Source organism: Polypterus senegalus, chromosome 2, assembly GCF_016835505.1.
Source record: "Polypterus senegalus isolate Bchr_013 chromosome 2, ASM1683550v1, whole genome shotgun sequence".
NCBI lineage: Eukaryota > Metazoa > Chordata > Cladistia > Polypteriformes > Polypteridae > Polypterus > Polypterus senegalus.
Window position 1 is genome coordinate 150,927,113 of NC_053155.1, and position 24,036 is coordinate 150,951,148.

At 37.8% G+C, this 24,036-nt stretch overlaps 1 protein-coding gene across 1 annotated transcript in view; it reads right to left on the bottom strand.

Moving 5' to 3' along the window:
- ubac2 (UBA domain containing 2) overlaps window positions 1–24,036 on the bottom strand; it is a 311,947-nt gene that overhangs the window by 47,323 nt on the left and 240,588 nt on the right. The gene's annotated exons all lie outside the window — the stretch shown is intronic.

A 24,036-nucleotide genomic window follows, 5' to 3' on the forward strand; every position in this document is an offset into this window, starting at 1 on the left:
AAATCAGGTATTTTATTTTTGTTAATGTATTTACCCAATTACAAATATTAACCCAAGGGCAAGATCTATTTTGCAGTGACAACCTGGATAACCTGCCCATGTTCAAGTGTTCAGTAATTTACTCAGTGTTACTGAGGTTGGTAGCAGCTTTGCTCTATGTAGTATAAATGTAAGCAAAAAAACTCGTTTTCTTTTTTGTAGTCTGTGGTTTTGGTGGTTTAAGTACTAGATCTTCCTGTGCCCATGTAAGCAGCCACACATATCTCTGTGAGATACTTAGTTTACAACAAATAACAACACCTCGCACAGTCACTCTCTACCTTTCTCTCAACATCAGCAAGCCAAATAAGTCCATCTTTCCTCACCGCAAGATTTATCATCTCAACAATATTTGCTATTATACTCTATAAACAAAATGAAAATTACAAATAACAGCAGTCCTTACTACAGAAGTAATTAAAACAAATGTCTGTATTAACTACTCAGATATGGTTAGGAAGCGAATGTGCCTCTAATGTACATGCCTATCCATTTTCTAAAAGTAGGTCATCCATTGTGGTGTGTTGGGGAACTGAAGCCTATTCTTTTAAAGCAGGACTCAGCTCCAGATAAAATGCCAGTCAATCATAGGATAAATGCATACAAGCACCCACAGTAACTCAGGGCTATTCAACATTCAACCATTAATTCCAATAAGGCATCATACATTTCACATTGTACCTAATGGCTGTTGTTAACCATGTTCTACCTTTACGGCCATTGTGTATTTGATAATGTACAGTGTTTGGCTTATGTTGAACATGGTATAGTCTGATGGCCAAAAAGCTCATCAGACCATATAACCTTCTCCTAGCTGAGTTTATCGTCTTCCATATGCCTACTGGCAAACTCTAGCTGAGATGGCATGTACATTTTTGTTAACATTATGTTTTTCTTTGCCACTTGGAGTTCTCCCATAGGAGAAGCCCTATGTAGATGGGTGCACCTTGCCTCCTTACCTGTTTGTACTTTTAAAGACGGAATACTATCAAGGCACAGGAATTACTTTGGTGAGTAGGCATTTTAAAAATCTATTGAGTGTCATGTGGTCAGATTGTGAATTAACACCTCCAAATCTCATGTCATGGTCTACTGTCAAGAGAAAAAATGCTTTCCCTCATTCTCTTCAGGTATGGGGGAGCAGCTGTCACTAGTGGGAGCATTTCAAGGTCTGGAGTTATGTTAATGGATAATAGTAGAGGTGATTTATAAAACTCTTAATCTGTCTCTCTGCACATCAGTTCTCTGCCACTTTTGATAAATTAAGTAGCATAGTTTACTGTCAAATAAAGCAAAGAGTACGCGACACGTGTCCCAACCACATGCGTTTCCTGGTAGGTAACCACCCATACAATCAGGTTTGTGAATGAATGAATGTAATTACTCCAATCTACAGGCTGTCAAATAAACGAACTACACGCCGTGGCGCAGCGTAAAGGGACTTCGTCTCTGATGCTGATGTCTGATCCTTGCAAGGGGAGCAGTGGAGCGTGTATGCGTGATGAGCCCAAATAAAGGCGAAACACGTGTCGCATACTCTTTGCTTTATTTGACAGTAAACTATGCAACATTCCATGATCTGCTTCTCGCAAGTGAAAGAGGACCCCGTGTTTGCCAAATGGCAGACCAACCATATGCGTTACCTGGTAGTTAACCACCCATACAATCAGGTCGGGACTCAGACTATGAATGCAGTGAATAAATATATATATATATATATATATATATATATATATATATATATATGTGTGTGTGCGTGTGTATGTGTGATATGACACAAAGGTTTATCCAAAATCAAATGTTACACATTTTCTCTGAGCTACTATGACACTTTCTGCATACCTCCACTAACTGCTCTTAATTGTGATATAAACATTATAAATGTAATGCCTAACTATGGATGCAATGATATTACTAGTTGGTAATCATATCTATTCGATTATTCCTCCTAAGTGTTTGTACCCACTATCAGCTTCACAATATGGCTTTCCCAAAGTATAAGACAGGCGCTCCTCCCATGCAGTGGAAAAGGCAAAAAATAGCCAGTGTGACCACCAGGCGACTTGCCAGCTCCCCAACACCCGATGCAACAGACACAGGCATAAGTCCAGCACACACAAGGCTTTTATTAAAGTGTGGAAATGCTTTCCCTTTTGTTTCCCAACTGCTGCACAGTACAAAGCACTAGGACAATTAATAAGCACAGTGCATAGTACCTCCCACTTCCTAATTCTAGCTCCCAGTGTGGAGTGAGGTAGCTGCTTTTATACAGCATCCAGAAGTGCTCCAGGTGTCCCGTGATCTCCTTTCTAGGGGTACTTCCAGGTGTGACAGTAGGCAAGTCAAAGGCATGTCAAAAATCAAATTGAAAGCAGTGCACAGCTATAAATGGAAAACATAACCACTCATTAGTAGAAAGAATTATGCGTCAGTACATAGAAAATTGTTTTTGACCATCTGCACAATGGAGCAGTAGAAAAGCTCAAACCCAGGTTCAGCATATTAATGACTATGACAAGGGTCATGAAAAGGTGAAAACCAGTTACCTAAATGCTTCCTTCAGCTAGGGCTGTTACATGCTGATCTGAATTTATGTGATTAATTTTTCAGTGCTTTATTAAAAATTCAAAATTGAATGGAAAGTTTCAGATTTTACTGCACATATTCCTGTTACTCCAGCGTTCACAATATGTCTACAGCTGGAGGACTGGCCTAAACCTAAACAAGAGTAATTATATTCCTCCAGCTGAGAAAGCTGTGCCCATCTTTTTTGGAAATAAACTGCGAGAAATGCTTATAGCTCAGATGCTGTCATTTAGAGCAGAAATGTGAACATCCAGTATAGCACTTCCTTTAGAGGATGGAGATGATTTTTAAAAATGGCATCTAATTTTGCCATCATCCTATTTTTTACAACAGTGTCCAGCTTCCAGTGTTTCCAGAGATACCCTTTGATGGACCAGGCTTTCCGAATAAGGTATGTATGATGATCATTGTACATACGTTCTAAAACATACTCTGAATTCACCCCAAAACTCTCCTAGTAATTATACAAAAGATGAATATTTCATGTATTATATCCAAATCAATGGGAAATTATCATACCTTTTTTATATTAGAATTAATTGAAATTTGGTGATATTTTAGCTTTTTAATAAAAGCTGCATAATTGTTTTCTCCCTACACTGTTAACAAAAATTCTTGGTTGCTGTCAAAATGGAATTGGTCAGGCTGGGAACATAACATGCTTAATGAATTAAAAAATGAATGAATTAAATATTTCAACTACTGTGTTCTATTTATTTACTTGACATGCATCAGAGGTTGCATGGTTGCATAGTAAATAGTTAATCTGTCTCAGAGCCCACAAGGACCAGGATTCAGTTTCCTATGTAAATACTGTATATGTAAATCTCACATATTCTCCCATACTACAGGGGTTAAAGTGGTCTTGGCTTCCTCCCTTATCCCAAACCTGTATTGAGTTAACTTGTTAACCTAAATTCGTTCACTGTGAATTAGTATGGAGGGCACAAGTGAGCATCCTCATGTCACACTTCGGGTTTTGGCCTGAAGTTGTTAGAACAAACTGTGACTCTCTATGGCTCTGTGATGGTTTTCTACCAGATAGCTAATCTGTGGCACACTGCAATTTCAATTTAATAGGTTTTGTAGAAAACCATTCAGAATTCAGCTAAAATAATTTAGCAATGAGCAAAGGAAGTGGTATGCTGGGACATAACATCCATAGGCACTTGGCTAGAATCCCTCTTTTTTTTCCCCTGGGTAAGGAGAAATTGATACTGAGCAACTTTATTTGACATGTTTATAAAAAACAACTACAAATTCAAATTTAATTAAAGTTAATTTGTCATGTGAAACCAGCACATTAAAATTCATATGTTCCTGTTCCCCAGTAGCAATAAAAGTAAAAAAGGGAATTAAAAAAGTTACATTAGTATGTGATATGTACTACGCAATAAAGAATGAAAAAGCATGCAGTTTACAACATCATACAATTTTGTGCAATATTTGGCAATCCTGCTGTAAACAGACTTTCACATAGGCGGGGACGTTGATATGAGGACTATTACGAAACTAATAAATAAATAAGTAAGTAAATAAAGAGGAGAGACATACGAAGAATGCCATGTGGCACTTCAAGGTCAGGTGACCAGGGAGCAGGACTCTAGCTGTCTGAAGCACCAGACTAGCCTGTGCCACATAAAAGAAAAACACACTTTTAGCAGTGAGAAGTAATAGAGATTGTACTGTGGGAAAAATTAGAACACTTTTAATGGCTACTTCAGTAGGCAAGATAAACAAAGATCAATAAACAACCAAATAAATGATAATGGAAGAAGCTGACCATAAATCAGAGGAAGGGCCTGTGAGTTCCAAGCAGCCACCAGATTGGCTAAAAACATTACTTGAGCACCAGGTCCAGAAGTTTAAAAAAAAATTATCACCAACATTGTAAAAAATCGAGGCTACAATGATAACTTTGCAGGATGCTAGGTACTGAAGGCCCAGAAATGTTTTCCATAACATTTGAAAGACTAAGGTCCAGGTTGCCATCTGCTTCCCCAGCTCCAATGCTGTCCATGTATGAAAGCACTATTGAAAACATTACTGTACAGGAAGGCCCAAACATCTACTACCACCATCACGGACAGCTCCCTGCAACATCATACTGCACAAAACCTAAGCTAGCCAAATTTGATGGAAAAGAAGACTGGGCGATTTTTTTTGTTCTTTTTGAGAGGCAGCACAGAGGCATGCATGGACTGGGGCTGAATGAGTGGATCGGCTGTATGAAAGACTCAGAGGGCCAGCTATGCGTTATGTGTATTCAATGCCTGGACACTTTCAAGAAGACTATGCCTTTCTGGTGGAGCAGCTGATCCAGCAGTTTGGACAGGTGGACAAACCCCCCCTACCAATCATTCGCCAACGACTTGGTGAGCTTTGCCAACAAAAGGAGTCTGGGGCAGAGTTTGCAGAGTGTTTTGTTTTGGTAGCATAGTATATTACTCTACTACTATATCAACCATCATACACCATGAACTGAAAAGGACAACACAATGAAGAGCACCGCTCGGCAGCCATATTGAGACAGGTATGTGGCCTGTTCTGAAGAAACTGACCAAAAATGAGGACTAAACTAGAGACATTTTAAGTAACTAACAAGTCTGTGTGCCGCCTGAAACTACACATCACCATTTATCAGGTTGTATGGTTGCCAATATTCAAATGTACTTTGCATATTGTTGTAGGGAATATGTATTATTAATATGTAGCCTTTTGTCAGAATGCCTCAAATCTCACAGATTTACCACTGTTTATAAGGTATTGTACCCTATAACTTCTCCCCACCTTCCCTTCTACATTTATAACCTCAGGCAATTAGGTGTAGTAAAACACAAGCAGGAGTTAAGTCACACTTTAAATAATGGATTATTGATAATATTCATAAATAATAACAATATGCAAAGTACAATATTGTGGATACAGGAGCTGAGGTCACCATCATTTCATTAGAACTACATGAGATTGGGAGAACTATCAGCCTCCACAACAGTGCTTCTACGTAATGCAGAGTCACGAAAGGAGTTGGTCACTATAAAAGAGACAATAGTGAAGTTAAAAATTGGTAGTAAGTCATGGAGATGGGATGTCTATGTTGCTCCTATCCAAGATCAGTTTCTCCTAGGATTAGATTTCATGTTGGTCATGAACATGACCATTCATGCAGGAGGCAATTGGAAGTGAACCAGCGCTCACTTGTATACGGGGAGGGGCTATAGGACAGTATGATGTATTCTGTGTACATCCATAGCACGCTTCAACTTGATGTATGGAGGACTGTTGAAGATCCAAGGCCTGGTGTAACAGCAGTACTGAAGCCAACAAGTTTAGCAGATTACATATCTTCCGGTAGTGTGCTACTTCAGATTGAAAACCGCATACCTGATCGTGTGTGCAATCTTTCACTACAGGAGGCAGAACTTTCACAGGGCACATGTCTGGGAGTCCTCATTGGGACTGAACCACTCTTACTTACAAAACCATCCAGTTCAGAACTGAATCGAAAGGCCCCTGAACATCTTTCAAAAATATGGAGAATCCAGTCACCAAGTCCTTTGGACCTGCCTTCATACCTCCACAGCCTATACACTGCCTCTAGTGAAGATCTCACTCTAACCCAACAAGAACAGCTGACCACCTTACTTTTAGATTACCAGTCAATCTTTGCAGCCACTGACCATGACTGGGACATTTCTCTGCCATCACACACCACATTGATACAAGGGATGCCCGACCTGTACGCCAGCCCCCAAGACACACAGACTTAGGATTCCAGGAAGAAAAGCAGCTACATCTACAGGCAATGCTAGGTGCAGGAGTTGTCATCCCCTCAAAGTCTGAATGGGCATCACCAATTGTTCTCATTCCGAAAAAGGATGGTGGAGTCAGATGGTGTATTGACTATCGAAAGTTAAAATGAACTGACTACCCACACCCAAAGACAGAGAAATGCCTAGACACACTGAAAGGAGCCACAGTGTTCTCCACCCTCAACATGCAATGTGGGTATTGGCAGATAGAGGTACAAGCAGAGGATAGGAGAAAGACTGCCTTCATAACCAAGCATTGACTGTACGAATATACTTGTATGCCATTTGGATTATGTAACGCTCCTAGTACCTTTCAAAGGGCCATGAAGCTGGTGTTACAAGGATTGCAATGGCAGACTCTTTTAGTTTACCTGGATGATGTAATTGTTTTAGGCAACAGTGTGGAATAGGGACTTCAGAATCTTATAGAGGTCTTCCAGCTTTTCCAAAGATATGGATTAAAATTGAAACCTTCAAAGTATCATTTTCTTAAGAAGAAAGTTTTGCTTCTGGGGTACATATTGAGTGGGCAGGGCACTGCCACTAACCCAGCTCTAATACATGATGTACAAAATTGGAATACACCCACAAGTATCAAGGAGCTACAGATATTCCTTGGACTTTGCAACTATTACCGGCGATTTCTACCAGCATTTGCAGAAATTGCCAGTTCAATGAAACAGCTATTGCAGAAGGGAGTCAAATTCAAATATAGTGAGACTCAGCAGCTAGCATTTGATGAGCTGAAGAAATAGTTGACAACAGCACCAATACTGGCTTACCCTCTGCTTGAAAGGACCCTTATACTAGATACAGATGCTTCCAACTTTAGCATCGGTGCAGTTCTTTCCCAGCTGCAAGAGGGAGTTAGTTGAAAGGGTAATTGCATATGCCAGTTAATGCTTACAAAGCACCCAGCAGTGTTACTGCACAACATGAAAGGAGCTGCTTGCTGTGGTAATGTTTACAAGGCGCTTCAGACATTATCTTCTTGGCTGTCGTTTTCTCATTCATACTGATCATAACAGTATCACTTGGCTCTTCCGATTCAGACATCCGGAAAGACAGTTGGCCCGCTGGTTGGAGGATCTCAATCAGTATGACTTCCAAATTTAACATTTTGAAGGTATACAACATGCCAATGCCCTTTCCAGGAAGGAAGTGGAGTCCACGTGCGAGTGCTATCAAGCTGGAAAAGATCCTGACAGCCTGCCATGTGGAGGCTGAACATATTATCAAAAGCTGCAACAGCAGTGGTGTCGCTTTGTCAGTGATGTGGGTGATGCAATACCTCTTGCAGTGCGGCAGACTTCACTAGGGAGTGGGCACACTGAAAATGAAGTCTCAAATAAGACAAATTCAATAGGAGACCACAATGAACTCCGGGAAGCATTTCAACTACTGGGTGTGCCAGAAACTAACTGGATTCCAGAATTCAGCAAGAAGCAGTTGGAGGAGGAACATAGGAAGGATCCTACTCTTTCCATTCTTCACTGATGGAAAGATCAAGGTGATCTTTCTACCCAAGAAGAAGTCTCACTTGAGAGCCCAGTCATTCGCAAATATTGGTTGTGCTGGTCATAGGTTAAACACAACCAAGGGGTTCTCTACTACCGCTGGGAGGGCACACTGGAAATGCCTTCTTCCCTTCGACAGTTAGTGCCTCAGTCTCTACAAGTAGAAGTCATCCATTTCTACCATAGCCCGCTACAGTCCGACCATCTTGGAGAAGGGAAAACACTTAATAGGGTACAACAACATTACTACTGGGAGTGTATGAAACATGATATTTGTCTTTTTGTTAAGAAATGTAAGCAGTGCCAAGCCTGTTGATCTGTTGGGGCAACAGGAAGAGCCTCCTACAATCGTATCAGGTAGGGGCGCCCAAGGATTGCTTACATATTGATGTGCTGGGGCCCTTTACAATCTCCAGTTTAGGCAATAAATACAACCTGGTAATGATGGATCAGTTCACATGATGGATGGAGGCCTTCCCATTCCAAATCAAAGTCCTACAACTACTGCCAAGTCATTAGTGTATGAATTCATTGCATGTTTTGGAACCCCGCTGGAAATTCATACTGATCAAGGCCGTAATTTTGAAAGTGACCTGTTCACAGAAGTTTGCTGTCTTTGCAGAAGACAAAAACAAGGACTACTCCATACCATCCCTCCAGCAATGGTCAGGTGGAATGCTTTAACAGAACCCTCTCACAGATGGTTAGTTGCTATGTAGATGAAAACCAATTTTCAAAAAGAATTGGGATCAGAACTTGCCTCTACTCACTTCTGCATACCGAAGTTCACTACATACAATTATTGGGTTCACTTCAAATTGTCTAATGCTGAACAGAGAAGTCCACCAGTCCAATGCTGTCTCCCTAGGCATTGCCCAGGCTAATTCACAGAGGTCTGAAATCCCTGAATATGTGAAAAATAATTTGAAGAAGGTATGCATCAGGCACAGGAGATGGCCAGGAAGCACCTAAATGTGGCACAGATTCACCAGAAGAAGACATATGACTTGTGACTTCTGGTGATTTAGTATATGTGAGGGACAGTACAAAGAAGGTGGGTCACAGTCCAAAGCTACAATCACCATGGCATGAACCTCAGGTTTTTACTAAATGCCTTGGCTCAGTTCTGTATCAGGTCCGGGATCAGCACAATTCAAAGTTTTTGCATCATGATCGCCTACTTCCATATACTACTGACAGTGTTCCTGTGTGGATGAGGAGGCAACGGCATTCTGTGCTGGAAAGAAATCTAGAGGAAGGGGAACCCTTTCAACTTGGCACATCTAACCAAAAGGAGGATTCAGACCACATGCAGCTTCTCTCCAGTGAAGAGACTTGCAGCACAATAACACCCAAGAAATGCAGACAGCTGCCAGTTGTAGGCATCATAAAGAAAGATGTGAATTGCCAAATTCCCACAACCAATCTCATTCTGAAGATGATGCTCTGAATTTGCCATGTACCAGAGCAGGGAGGGCTATAAGAAAACCTATTCGCTTCCAGAAGTAATAAAAAAATACTTGGCCTTGCTGTGTTATTAAAAAAAAAAAAGATAGCTTAGTGTTAGTCATTTCTTAATGACTTGTTCTGAGTATATAGCTAAGCCCATACAATGCTGAAGAGACTCAGCACAGCAGAAGTGGGGTTGTTAATTGTGGTGACCAGAAAAGTTCATGGCTGATGTTTTAACTGCTCTAAAGTTCATGATGACTTTGACATGTGGTGATGTTGTTGTTTAGTCACAGGCTTGGTGCATGGATGCACACTAAAAGCGATCCATACTCTGAGCTAGAGCAACAACCTGTTAAGCAGCATCTGTTTCATTAAATTTAATGCAAATGTATTGCTGAATAATTCTGGATAATGTTAGTTAATTATTAAAGGCTTCCTGATGGATATCTTTGTAGTGGACCAGTTTTTTTACCCATGCCGCACATATGGCACAACAACATTTCAAGAGTAAAAACTGGTACTAAGCTTCAAGGTTGGTCTTTGTAGCCACTGTATCATCAAACACACAGGTGAGAATAAGTTTGTGTCCAGAGTGATTAAAATAAAATAAAAAAGCATTAAGAATAAACCACTGGAGTTAATAGTAAGCCAGTCTGTAAATGACCTTTCTGTCACGTTGTGTTGTTACACTAGACAGTGATGTTATCAGCTAAACGCCATTCTAGATAGCAGTAATTAAAATTTAAAAGTGTCATCTTATTCGTCCAGAATTTTCTTAAGTGGTTTAACACTAAGACTCTCATGTGCTATTTTCACTATGACCAGAGTTGTGGGTAAAGCCATAGGTCATCACATATTAAATTTTACAGGCCAAGATCTGTGCTTGTAGTTTAAAATGATTAGGAGGATAAGGCTGTAACAAATACATAGCTATAGTAAATAAAAAGCATCACAAAAAATACATCTTATCTATAAGATGCTTCAAGCAAAATATGCAGAGCCAAGAAAATAACATCATTTCCTGAACATGGGCAAACTGAACAAGTTTGACTTTTTTCACTCTGTTAGTCTTTGCCTGATGTATTGCAATTTTGTGAGCTTTGTCAAGTATCCTGTGATGGTACATGCTGTTAGTGTATATTACTGATCGAAAAGGACAAGTTTGGCTCGGAACATAATGCACCTATATGTATTAACATATATTTGGTACAGTTCTCTGACAAACTGATTGATATTGTTATCAATCAGCTAAAGGATACCAACTCTAAGCAACTAATCCTAGATCGGGGTGTCTAACTCAGTGGCTGCAGCTTTTCATTCTAACCATTTTCCTAATCAGCAAGCAGTTTTCACTGCCAATTAACTCCTTTTCCTTTTTGTTTTTTCTAAGACCACCGTCAAGATGTTTTGGTGACCTGAACAGACCAACATGACCGAGATTGTCACCTTTCTTTATTTTCAGATTAGCTGGTCATGTGGCGGCTTGTTTTGTGTCTCATTATTGTTTGGCTGCTCATTAAGGAAAAAGAAACAACTAAGGGGTCTGAGTCACGTCAAGCAAAACTAAAGCAAAACAAGTTAATTAGCAGCAAAAATGACTCACTAATTAAGAAGATGGTTAGGATGAAAACCTGCAGCCAATGCAGCCCACCAGGACCAGAGTTGGAAACCCCGTCTTAGATTTACGTGCATTGTAGAATTATATCTTATCACTACTCCTTTATTTCTTATACATGAATAACTGCATGTCACATGCAATAATTGGTAAATCTATTGATAACAACACTGGTTTTGCACTCATCACAACCTGAGAGGAGTTTGTGTAAAGGAACAAATTAATCAGACCAATCAAAGGAGACAGGTTTGGAATGGTCAACAAAACAGTAGTACAGGAGGGGGGTATTTTCCGTACGTTGCTTAAATCATCCGAGATCAGATGCATAATCTTGGATGAGTTAATGCCGGTGAAACTCATCCGGGATAAGTCGTTTTTTCAAATGCAGCCGTGTAGTAGATTAGTCTAGCTGGATCTAATCATCCGAGATGAATGCGCACGCCCACACTGATTGAAAAGCCCATATATATTGAGTGCAGAAAACATGATCAGCAAGTCTTTGACAGGCTGTAACAAAATGACGAAAGAACGGGCGCATTTCTTCACACAAGCGGAGCAGGACCTTTTATTCGAAGGATATGAAGAATTTCAAGACTTAATATGCACAAAGGGTAACACTGCAAAAGCGGCCCAAACCAGAAAAGACAGCTGGCAAAAAGTGGCCAACAAATTAAACGCTAAGTAGTGTGCACTGTACTTACTGAATGCAGGGTTTAATTTCCTATGTGTCAGATTAATTATTATTTAATATGTCATAATTCCAGATCAAACGTGAGCACAAGGAGAAGTGAAGTACAAGAATATACTTCAAACTGGTAAATATTGGTATATAATTAAAGAATTGTTAACATAAAGAATCATAATATAAAAAATATTAATTTTAAAGCTAATAAGAAGGCACACAAGCAAAAAACAGGTGGAGGTCCACACAGTCCAGACCTAACCCCTGCAGTAGAGTTGGCTCTCCAGCAAAATGCCCTTCGCCCTGTTTCTGAGGGCATTCCAGGGGGAAGCTCCTCCTCAGAACCAGTGGCAGAATGCAGTGGTCACTTCATTTCAGGTAAAGGATGGTCATTGCATATATTTGTCCTCAATGTGTGCCATAGGTATGTTCCATATAGCCCACTTTTTTTTTGTTGGGTCAGTTGCAGGGAATGTCATATCCCTAGAACTTATGTCTGACCAACGAGATATTGACGAAGGTCAACTATTTGATGAAGACACTGTGTCTGATTATTAATCAGGAGGAGAGGTACATTTTCCAAATAATGTTTATCCAAACTCCACTCTGATCAGTCCCACGTGCCCCAATCACATTTGGAAATCCAGGGTAATGAGAATGTAAGGCTGATTGTGAGATTCTTTATGGAAATGTGGGTGTTTTTGTCTGTGTATTACCTACCTGCAATGGCATGAAACGCCTCTTTTATTGTCTGCACATGCAGGTGTCCAGGAAACACTATGAAAACCCAAAGGAAATATTTCAGAGCCAAACAGACTTTACGAATTGCCTGGCAAACTCCACTTATACTGTAGATGGATTTTCCACATTGCCTACAGTATATAAAAAGTGCCGCTTGCAAAAAACCTCAAAGCAACGCATACTGCCAGTGTGGTTGTGAGAGCCAGACTTCACCTAGTTTTACTTTGAATATAAGGTGCTAATAAATCTTTGAGGTACAATACTCCCCCCGGCTTAACCAGGATCTTTCAAAAAGAATTTCCTCCAGGAGCAATAAAGGATCTTGCTGATCGCGTAAAACCCTCTCTATATGAAATTCTCTTCTTATAATTTGCGCACCAATATCAACTGGTTGCTCATTCATGAACAGTGAACCATGACTGAATGAATTATATGCACGGAAACTGATTAGGTGTGTGAGCTAATCCTTATTACATAGAACAAACCTGCTCCGAGCTGGTTTGAGGATTTGGATGTGCTGCTATGACAACACATCCAGCAAAAGTTTCGAAAAACACCCGGCTAAACGAGTAATCCACGTACGAAAAATACCCCGGAGGAGTGGTTTTTAGGCAAAGCAAAACAATACTTGTATTGTTATTTATCAGTTTCCAGGTTGTAGTGGCAATGCACAAATTCAAGCTTCTGAGCCCCACCTTCTACACAGTATGAATGTGTTTGTTTTCTTTCAAGTATCACTGTTTTCTTCTCAGCTCCTTACCCTCTATTGTGTTTGAACTTTCAGGTGCTGAAATAGTTAGGTCTGCAGCTACCTCTTTGTTTTTGTGATTCTTTGAAATACCAACACCTTCAGTAGGACATTGGCAATTCTGTTTTGGATTTGTTCTGGTTTTTGACTTTGCCGCTCTATTGAATTTTTTCAGTGTTGAGGATTAAAATGTCTGCTTTTCAAGATTAAATTTCCAGTTTTGCTTTTCTGTATTTTTGAATTTCACATTTTGTATATCATTTTGAGGCTTATTATTAAAATGTCTTCTTCAGTTTAATAATTTTCTTTATTAATTAGGGGTCCCTTCCCCTTTGTTATTTTTAGATTATCAGTGTTTCTTGTTTTATTTTTTTCTACATCTTGTTTTATTTTTACTTCATTTTTTTATTTTGCTAATACTAAGAAATTCTTAATTTTTAACTGCTTTACAGATTAATAAAAAAAACCATTTGTGTTTGTGTCTTCAAAACAGTTCTTCGGTTTTGGCCATTCCTTTGTGCATAACCAAACTAATCAAAGAACACACTGATAAAGAAAAATCCCCTGACATTCTTCTTTCTGAAATCATCAAATTTTCACAGAACGCAGTTTCCATTTTCTAAAGTTCCATTATTTAAAGCACTCTGCCTTTTCCATCACAGTTTGACACTATCATTGTCAGGAAGCAGATAAGAGTGGTGTGTACCATTTCTAAAATTCAATCTGTCATTTATATATATTCTCTTTCAGAATTATATATATAGTCATTAGGATCTCATCTGACTCAATATACACCACACATCTGATTTCATATTTGCCATGTCCAATAAAGAATTTGGGTTTATCAAGACAAAGACCAAAAGATTTCATAATAATATTTATCTTTTTTATAGTATAAATGCAGTGAGGTTTATCAACTTAGCATCATTTACTTGGAGACTTTTGAACTTCTACATATTGTTTTTAACTATATCATTTAGAAAGTGTGGCTATTTTATCATCACATTTGCACTGCTAGGTAACCTTAATGGCTTGACCACAATAACATACCACTTTCCATGAAAGCCATATCTCTTGTACCTCAAACCATTTTGGCACACCAGGATAATAAAAAAACTGCTTGTCCGAAGTACTTTTAAAAGACCACAGCTTAGCATTTAACTACACAGTGGCATTAAAGTTCTGGAACTGGATTTTGGATTATCTAACTTGTAGACACCAGCACTGGTAGAACTACTTCCCCCACAATGATTTTCTATACAGGCATCTAAAAGGTTAATGTGGTCATGGCTGTACAGCTTGTTCACCTACTGTATGACTGTGTGGCCAAACATAGCTGCTACTCCAACAATTAAATTTGCTGATGAAAACATATTTGTAGGCCTGTTTATCAACCTTAATAAGAAAAGAGACTCACCTTCTGGCACAGTTATGCAAAGATAATAATTTCTTTCATAATGCCAGCAAACAAAGGAGTAGTTTCAATAGAAATGCTATGGTCTAATAGTAGGCTGGGGTCAGGGCCTGGCTGCATAGTCTATGGTTGGGCGTGAAGGCTGTGTCCATTAATTAAATCATGTAGTTTTGTGATGAAATGAGGATAGACGTTTGCTTTATCACAACTCTCTACAATTCAGGCTATAGAAGTTGTGAAACTTTCTGCTGTTCCTTACTTCCTCTTCTGCTTTACTGTGCTCTCTTCTTTTTTATAATACCCCCATTCTTTCACTTTAACATTTTCCATTGAATGCCCTTTGACTTTGTTTTCAAATCCCTTTTTTTGAGGACTGGAGGTCCACATGTTTCACTTATTTACAAATAATAAGGCAAAATGAATGTGGAATATCTACAACTATTGTGGAATAATAATAATACAATTTATTTATACAGTGCCTCTGCCATGCTCCAGCTTAATTCACTTACTATACAAACTAAATTCAAAATGAAAATAAAATTACCACTAACCACTGATAGACAAATATTAAGAAAACATTGCAAAAGACTTGCTGTATGTATTATCTTTTGCAGCTCTGAAATAGAGAATGGAGTATCAACCAGTGCAATGTGCTTTCCTGTCAGCAGACACTGAGGTTGTTTTTTACAGGTTGAACATAGTATTTCATTTTTCCTGGGAGATGCTGCATCATGTGCTATTCCACATTCTGTTATTTGGTTTACAAATGAAAGTAATAAAAATAGCTTATACTATTCTTTGCATTACACAGAAAACAGTCATTTTTGACAGCTAAAACTCCAGCCAATTGTGAGTAATTTAGTATAAATTATGTGCTATTCTGTCAACAATTACGGCATCCAGCAGGGATAGACTTCATAATGTCCTGCTTCAGTCTCTGTTGCCATTTCTTTGATTGTCATGGATCAGTTCTCTGTGTGGAGATCATTGGTATTTTTTTTTGTTTTTATAATACATGCAGATACCACAAAAGTGCTATGGGCTGACTGCCAATGTCTGTATGTTAAGAGTCTGACAATTTTGGGGCCCATATGCACATCTAAATTTGTACACTGAAACTGTATCTGAATATCACCAGTAAGGATTTCCTGCGTTTCTGCATGTTGTTGAAACGACTTACCCTGTTCAGCCATTCTTGCACTGTAGTATGAACAGAAGACTGAAGCAAGTGACAGTTTCAGCCAGATTGTACATGTACAGTAAGTACTATTTACAACGCCACACATTTCAGTATTGTCACACATTTCTTGGTAATTGCAAAATTATCACTCAAATGACAAAAAATTAGTCACTGCCCATGTAAAAGGTGATACTTCAGATACCAACAATGAACACTCCAGTATGAATACCATCCTACAAAGAGCTGTATAATGTGTTAATAGGTTTGTGGTTCAATGAGGAGCAGTTGTGTGCCATGTGCATTTGGCTCTCTCCATGAAAAATGGGTCACATGGCACATGTGAATGACTAGAAAAAAGGGGTTATTACGCTTGGCCATGCCAAAGGGTATAGTGTACAGGAAGTTGCTAACTTTGCGAGTATGTCAAACTATATTGTCCAACGGGTCTTCCAGCAGAGGCATACATCACTGTCAATCGCTAATCGTTGCCAGAATTGGTACTCACAGATAGGGACTATCGCTGTGTGTCATGCATTGTAATAACGAATCAATTTGCCACCAGACAAGAATTGCTGCAGACCTTCAATGCAGACTAAAACAAGCCATTTCTGAACAAAACTCAGAAGGAAAATGCATGCCATTGGAGCAAAGTGCTGTAGAAGACGTCCTCGCAAGCAGCTATTCACAAAGCTGCCTGGTTACAGAGAGCACAGTGCCACTAATACAAGACTGTTGGCACCTAGAAATTTTATTTGGTGTGCTGAAATGCTTTTTTGCTCATACTCTAATAATGCGAGGTGACAGGTATGTCGTAAACTGCAATAGGCTTCCATGAGGACTGTGTTGCAAGGTGCTGTTCAAGTGTGTCGTTTGTGTTAAAGCTTCCAAAGCACAGAGGTTTAAATATTTATGCAAACACTAACTTTTGAGCTTTTCTTGTTCATTTAAATATGTACAGAAAATAGTTTATTTTGACTTGGAAATGTTTTGTTATAGCATAAGAGTTTACATTAAAAATACTTAATGGATACGTATGTGAACAAATCTTTTGTCATGCAGAAAAATTATGACTTTCAAGGGGATTGAATATTTTTGCATGCTACTGCATGGAAGTACACACAATGCATACATATATTTACATAGTATATACAGTATGCATTTTACATTAAATGTGAAAGGATAATAAAATGCATCAATATTTTTCATTTATTTAAGTCATGCTAACATGTATCTTCTGCTTATCTTCTGTATCTGCAAACTGGAGCAGAATTGAATATGCAAGCAACCCACACACCTATGTGTAAACAGAGATATCGTATTTAGAAGCATTCTGATTCCCATATGAAAATAAGTAAAAATAATAAAAAAAAAAAACTCCACTCATTTATCCCTTTCTGTAATTCAGGCATTCCCTCATTTTTATTTTACATGACACATTTCACAGTGAACACAAGTGTCCCTCAACTAAAACAAATACTGTTGATTATGGGTTAAACAAAAAATATTTTTTAACACAAATAATACAAAAAAGGTCTATGATCTACACCAATTGTATGAGAATATTATGCTTGGTTATAAAGAAAAATTATACAATAGTGTGAGTGTTTGATCTACAATAGCAAGAGATGATACAATCAAGACTGTAGTGCTATATGAATGTAAGTGTGAGTGTGCAATCTGGTGTCTTATCGAACGATGATTCCTACTTTCTTATTTTGGAAATTAGCATCGTAGCAGACATATAACTAATAGTCTTCTTTCAAAATGTGATATGAATCTTCCTAAGGTTTGCCCTAACTGTTCTGATTATTATGCTTTGATACTTTTCCAGAGCCTAATACTTAATTATATCTGAAAATCTGAAACGTTCAAAGAGTGCATGATATCTGTGAACTAAGTGACAATCAACAGAAATAACTACTGCATATTGCACTCTGGACTTATACTGGGATTAACAGTACGGACAGAAGAAATGATAAAATAGCACAAACATGAATTCATGCAGTACACAAACCAACATTACCTTTCCAAAAGTAGCACCTGAATTATATGCACAATGCATCTATTCAACTACTTTCTATTACAAAGGTCATTTCTGACTAGTGGTAGGAAGGAGTGAAACCTGTCTCAAGTGTACAATAAAGATAAAGGGTAGCAGATATAATAACAAAGCTCAATCTGTTGCTGTGGGAGTTCTCACCAGCACTTAATGTTTCCATCTTCTCTAAGGAATGGTCTGTTACACGATGAAATGACAGTTTAAGAGTGAGGCCTGTGATGAACTGTCATCAAATTCTGTTTTATAATTGTTTTATATTAATTATACTGTAAAGTGTTTGTGTGTGTATATGTAATATATATTTATTTCTAAAAAATGTAAATATAACTGCAACTGCAATACTTGTTTAGAGAGACTGTTTAGGTGCAAGAGACTAAATGTTTCCATTTTGGGGGACTCGTTATGCCAAACTTTGCAATGCTAAGGGATATGGCATCTAAACTTCTTATAATGATAGTTGACAGACTAACGTATTAGAAGAAAATTGATTCTAGGGTTGTGTATTAAAAAATGTCTTGCTTATGTACTGTAAAATCCAGTTTATTGGAGAGAACTCCCTAAAGCATTGACCTTTTTAAATTAGGTGATACTGGTGCAAATAAAGGGTTTCAATCATATAATTTAAAAAAGTAATGTACTTGCTACTCTTCAGATATTTGCAGCAACTTTATTGCAATAAACAATAGTAATTTATTTTTGCGTTAGTAATTTAGGTGCCATAAAACCCTTAGTGAATAAGGGGTTTAAAAGCTTCTGTAAAAAGCCAGATTTCATCCTTGGGACAAATAAAGTTATAGCTATCTAACACTTTAAACTAGTTATGTTTGTGTCTGGCATCTTCTCATTATTCGTTATTGCCAATGATTTGTACGCTCACAAAATTGACTCCCACTCAAGGCTGACTATCATAGAAGGCAAACCAATTCACACTATCCTTCCATCAATGACGAATCATGCTGCTGTGTTTTACTGATGCCAAACTTTGGCACATTTTAGTTATACAAAATGAAGCTTATTTAGAAATTTGTGTTTTTATTCAGCACCATGTTCAACACCAAAAAATCCTTTTGTGATAAGCGTATCTGATATTCCAATAATTCATTGCAAATAAACAGAATTTTTATAATATAAACAGCTTATAGATATACAGAATAACAATAAAAAACATTGCCCTTCTACATTCTTCTGCATAGTAAATAAACATACAGCCTTTTTTATGCATAATTAATGATCTAAATCTACAGTGCTGATTGTTTAGCTTTAAATGAAAAGATTTGCTAATCTTATCCAGTATGACAGTAGCCATATTTCTGCAACAGTGTTGCCAATTTGCCTGAATATTATCTATTGCATTTTTTTTCTTCTGTTTTCTTAAAATATGATAAGAAGGTGATAACCACATCCTGACAGGAAAAGCTAAAAGTCACCCAGAGTAAAGCATGAGCAAGGTGCCCTATACAATGAAAAAACACTTGTTTTTGAATTCAAGTAGAGACAGTTAAAGTTAATATACGTATTTTTTAACATTTACATCAGCAATTCCTGCTGACTTTTACACTTTTTTGCCAAAATTTTCCACAGTGAGATTAGAAAGAGGAAATGTTGTTTGAAGAGGATTACACATCAGTGATTTTACTTCACTTCTTAAATGACAAAAAAATGAAACTTACATGGGTGTCACAGACCATCACTCTAAATGTCATTGTCTGTCAGCTTAGTGGGCTGGAATGTGCAGCCCATCAGGAAATGAGTGGTAATATTATTAGACTTTTGAGAACTGCACTTACGGTTCCTTTTTTAAATGATTTACCATTGTTCTATTCTTTTTTATTATTTATTTACATTTATTATTTTTTTAGCTTTACTGATTTTATAATATTAAAATAAAGTAAGTACAGTCATTCATTTTCTTTTCATTGACACAATAGAATCCCTACATTGGATTAGTACTGTATCTCATCCAGATTTGAATCACACTTTCAGCCCAAAGGAGCTAAAGAAGTTTTCAAATGTAACTAACCATGAATTGGAATAAGAGTGTTCAAAAATGGAAGAGCAGATGGATAATACCAGTAAATGAAAAAAAGAAAGTAACTATTTCTTACTATTGCTGGGAATAAACTAGAAGTGACATTTATGCTGCATATTGTAAGAATATTGTACAGAATTTGTTTGTAACAAGTCTGGTAATCCTAGAGTCAATGGTAAAAGGTGTCTACATTGGGAGTAATGAGCTCAACGCAGAATCTAGCGAAAGAGAATTCAGTTCTTTATATGGTCATAGTTTAGAATACAATGAAAAGTATTTGTTTCTAGTGCTGCAGTTGAAAAAAATCTAAATGGTATGTGATAGAACAGCAAAAATTGCTAAGCAAAGTGATAGCAACAAGTATAACATTCTCAAACCCAATTAATCCAAAGGGGGTCTTGGAAGAACTGGACACAAGGTAGCAAACAATCCTACATTATTTGTTATGCCCCACTCTGTTCTGCTGCTTGAGAATCCCAGAGCTCAAAAGGCCCGAATAATTCCAATAATGCCCACTAGTGGAGGAAATCCCATCAAAATCCCTGGTAACACAGAGGGCCACATAGAATCTTTGCAAAATAAAAGAATTGTTCTTACCAAAAATGCTCTAGCATAGCGAGGCAAAAGGCAAAAATGATATTCCCAAAACAATAAAGCAATCCAATCCCAAATTTCTATACAGTAACCTAGAGAAAGGTCAAAAAACAGAGCAGAAAGTCAAAGAATCCATAGATATCACAAATCACAAGCACAGAAAAAACACAAGTAAATTCATTGGCTCCCTAGCATATTTGAATGAACTTCCTGGAACTATGGGAAACCCTCGCCTTTATAGGACTGAGGGCAGTTTCTGGTGGTGATGGGCAGGTGGCCCTGCCTTTGGGGAGACTACCCACAAAACACAGGAAACATAAAACTGCCAAAGGAAACAAAGCCAATCATTCACAAAAGTAACTTTAACATAAATAAATGGCACAAAAATGAACAAAAAGAATGTAAAACAAGAAATTAAACCTTAGCCAGGGTAGGAACCTGGCTGAAATATAACACACTCATACATACTCCCAAGATCAAACCATGATACTATAGAATAATCAACTTATCTAGCTTCCCCGTTTATGGAATTCTACATGAAAACTGTAGAACCCTGAGAAAAAGCAAAATTGACTCGGGGAAAACAGGCAAACTTCACACAAATAACACTTGGACAAATAATTTGAATCAGAGCACATGTGATGCACAAACTTTAACACCATGACATACACGGCAATAAACAATATCAAATAATGTGCAACAGTACCAAATTACACTCACTCTCAGGAAGCAATATAGTGTCACTAGCCAAATACCTATCATTTAAACAACCGAATCCTTTACAACTTTTGATTTGCTCAGATTTAAAGTTCTCAAGTAGTACCACTTTTCCGTGTGATGCTGATCAGTGATGTCTACCTAAGAAGTTCCAAACAAATAATAAATACATGATGGTATCCACTTTATTCCACTTCTAGTACTGCCAGGCACCGCTGCTAGCATGAAATGTAAAATGTTGCCAAACATTGTTGGCCTGTCATGGATTTCACATTTCAAGTTAAAAAAACACAGCCACAACATTGCATTTACAGGATGTTGTTTAAAAACAAAACAAAACATAAGAGTGCAATCTGAAATGAAGTCCGCTCACACAAGTACATCTGTAACCTGTGCTTAAGGGTGGTATTATCGGTACATATTTGCCTGCTGCTTAGGCATCTGACCAACAAATATTCTGAAAGACTTTCAAAATTACAGACTATTTTTGAACCTTCAGTTTAATCTATCAAATGTGTGATATCATCAATACACTTATTCCACAGCAATGGGAGAGACTTATCACAGGAAAGACAGTCAAAGACAACCAAACTCATCATTCAATGTTAAACAATAACTTCTTAATTTCTAAAAAAAAAACGGCAAGGTACAATAATTATTGAAAAATACTGTCAGCTGCAGACAGCACAATTTAAATTAAGATATTTGTTGCATTAGTACCTGTATGTAGTGGTGTCGAGTGCTCTTGTCACACCATATTTCTGCATCATTCTGCATCATCAGAAATATCCAACTGTTCACTGGTAACATATCATCAGTTTGTAAGGGTGATTCATCTATACCTTTCACACATTTGCCTACAGTTCATCTAAATAAGAATCTTGTCTAAGAGATAGCATCTAATACATTTTGTCACATTTTACGTCGATTGGTTTACAGAGCTTGGCAGACTATAAATATGAACGATGAGAAGTGCCACCGCATACTCAATACTTTTAATACTGGAAATCTTACAAATCGCTGTCACTGTGAATCCCCAACAGTTAATAATCAATCTACTTTCTGAATAAGTACAAGGCTGCAAGTTGCAACGAAAAAGAAAAAGGGGTACCAACTGTGAACATCAAAGGGTATACTAATGCAAACACCTATACTCACTTATACGATTACATTTCAGAGACATACATCAGCCAGACTTTTATATAGTAAATTCCATAGAGTACTTAATTAAATGAAAACAAACAGCATCAGACCTGGTGTAAATTTATGCTGACCCCTTTACTTAGGGTTAGATCTGGGGGCAGGTGGGTTTGGAATGGGGAGAGCGTGAATGTGACTGAGAGAATAAAACTGAAAAAAAAAAGCTAACTTTTACAAGTACCATAAATTTACACCCATCTGGTGCTGTTCGTTTTCAAATAATATTGCATTACTGCAATGATGTTTTCTGATTGCTACCATTATGGTCATAAAATTATTTCTTCAAAATGTTACATATATTTGTCTCTTCCTTTTTTTGCCTGGTGCTGCATTGACATCATATACCAGAAGGCGTGAGCTTATTCAGTGCGAGCATGAGCATGCGGGTGGCTGGTTGCTGTGTGCTATAATATGCCTGACCTGGTGGCGATGAATGCACATGTTAAGGAATGCACAGGGTCCACTGAAAAAAGAAGAGAGTGTACTTTGCTCACCTTGCACAGGAACTTTGTCATTGCTTCTTACAAGAAAAGGCGATGGAAAAAGAAAAAGAGGATGCAACATTGACAAGATTCTGTTCCAAGACCGCCACTTCCCCCAGGAAAGCAAACTCAGTCAGTTTCAGGTGCCCCTTCAGTATAATAGGAACCACAGCACAGATAGAACTGTGTACATTGCAACAGGTACACATGTCGTAAATGTAGGAAGGACGGTCCTAGGGTTTGTGTGAATTGTTAATATTTGAATTTGATGATTGCATATAGCACAGAACTGACCTCTCTGTACTATTCTTTTCTCTGCATGTCCTGGAGTACAAAAGAAACACCACCATGCACCAAAATGTGGAGACTGGGCAAGATCGGGGAAAAAAAAAAACACAGTCACTGATTACAACCGATGGAAGGCATGCAAATGAATATAAATAATATGAATAATGTTGCATCAGTGCCACAATGTTTTCTGAAATGTACTATACAAGTCATAAAATTAATTTTCCCAATTATCATATATACCTAGGTCTCTGTTTTTTGTCAGTGCGGCTTTGACATCATGGACCATAATGTGCATACTAAGTCAGTGTAAGCAGGAACACTCAATAAAACTGAATAAAAAAAAAAATCAAGTGACAGTGAGATAGCAAGAAGGCAGATTCACCAGCGTTTGTGTGTCAGCTTTTATTCCACCAGATCAGAGAATTTCCAGTTGCATTGTCTGAAAACACCACTCGCATCTACAGTTATTCCCAGTTTCAGATAAAAAATAATAGTATCAGATCCCTGGGGGTGGGGGGGGATTGTATCGTGATCGTGAGTGAGAGAATAAAAGTGAAAAAAGAAACGCTAACTTTTACAAGTAATATAAATTTACACCAGCTGCTACAGACACAGATCAAATGTATGTTTTTATTATATAACATTAACAATAACAGCAACTCTCTACTCAAAATGGAAAATTTGCACATCACCCAGGGTCGATCCCACGGACTCTTGATTACAAGTCAGCAGTTCTTACCACTGTACCATGTAAGCCGTCATATTGCACTTGCACCTTTTGTGAAAGTATTTATGTGATATTTAGGCTTCATCTTTAACACACTGTACAGTTCATGTCTACATTTCGTCATTTATTACTAAAACATGAAAAACGTTTA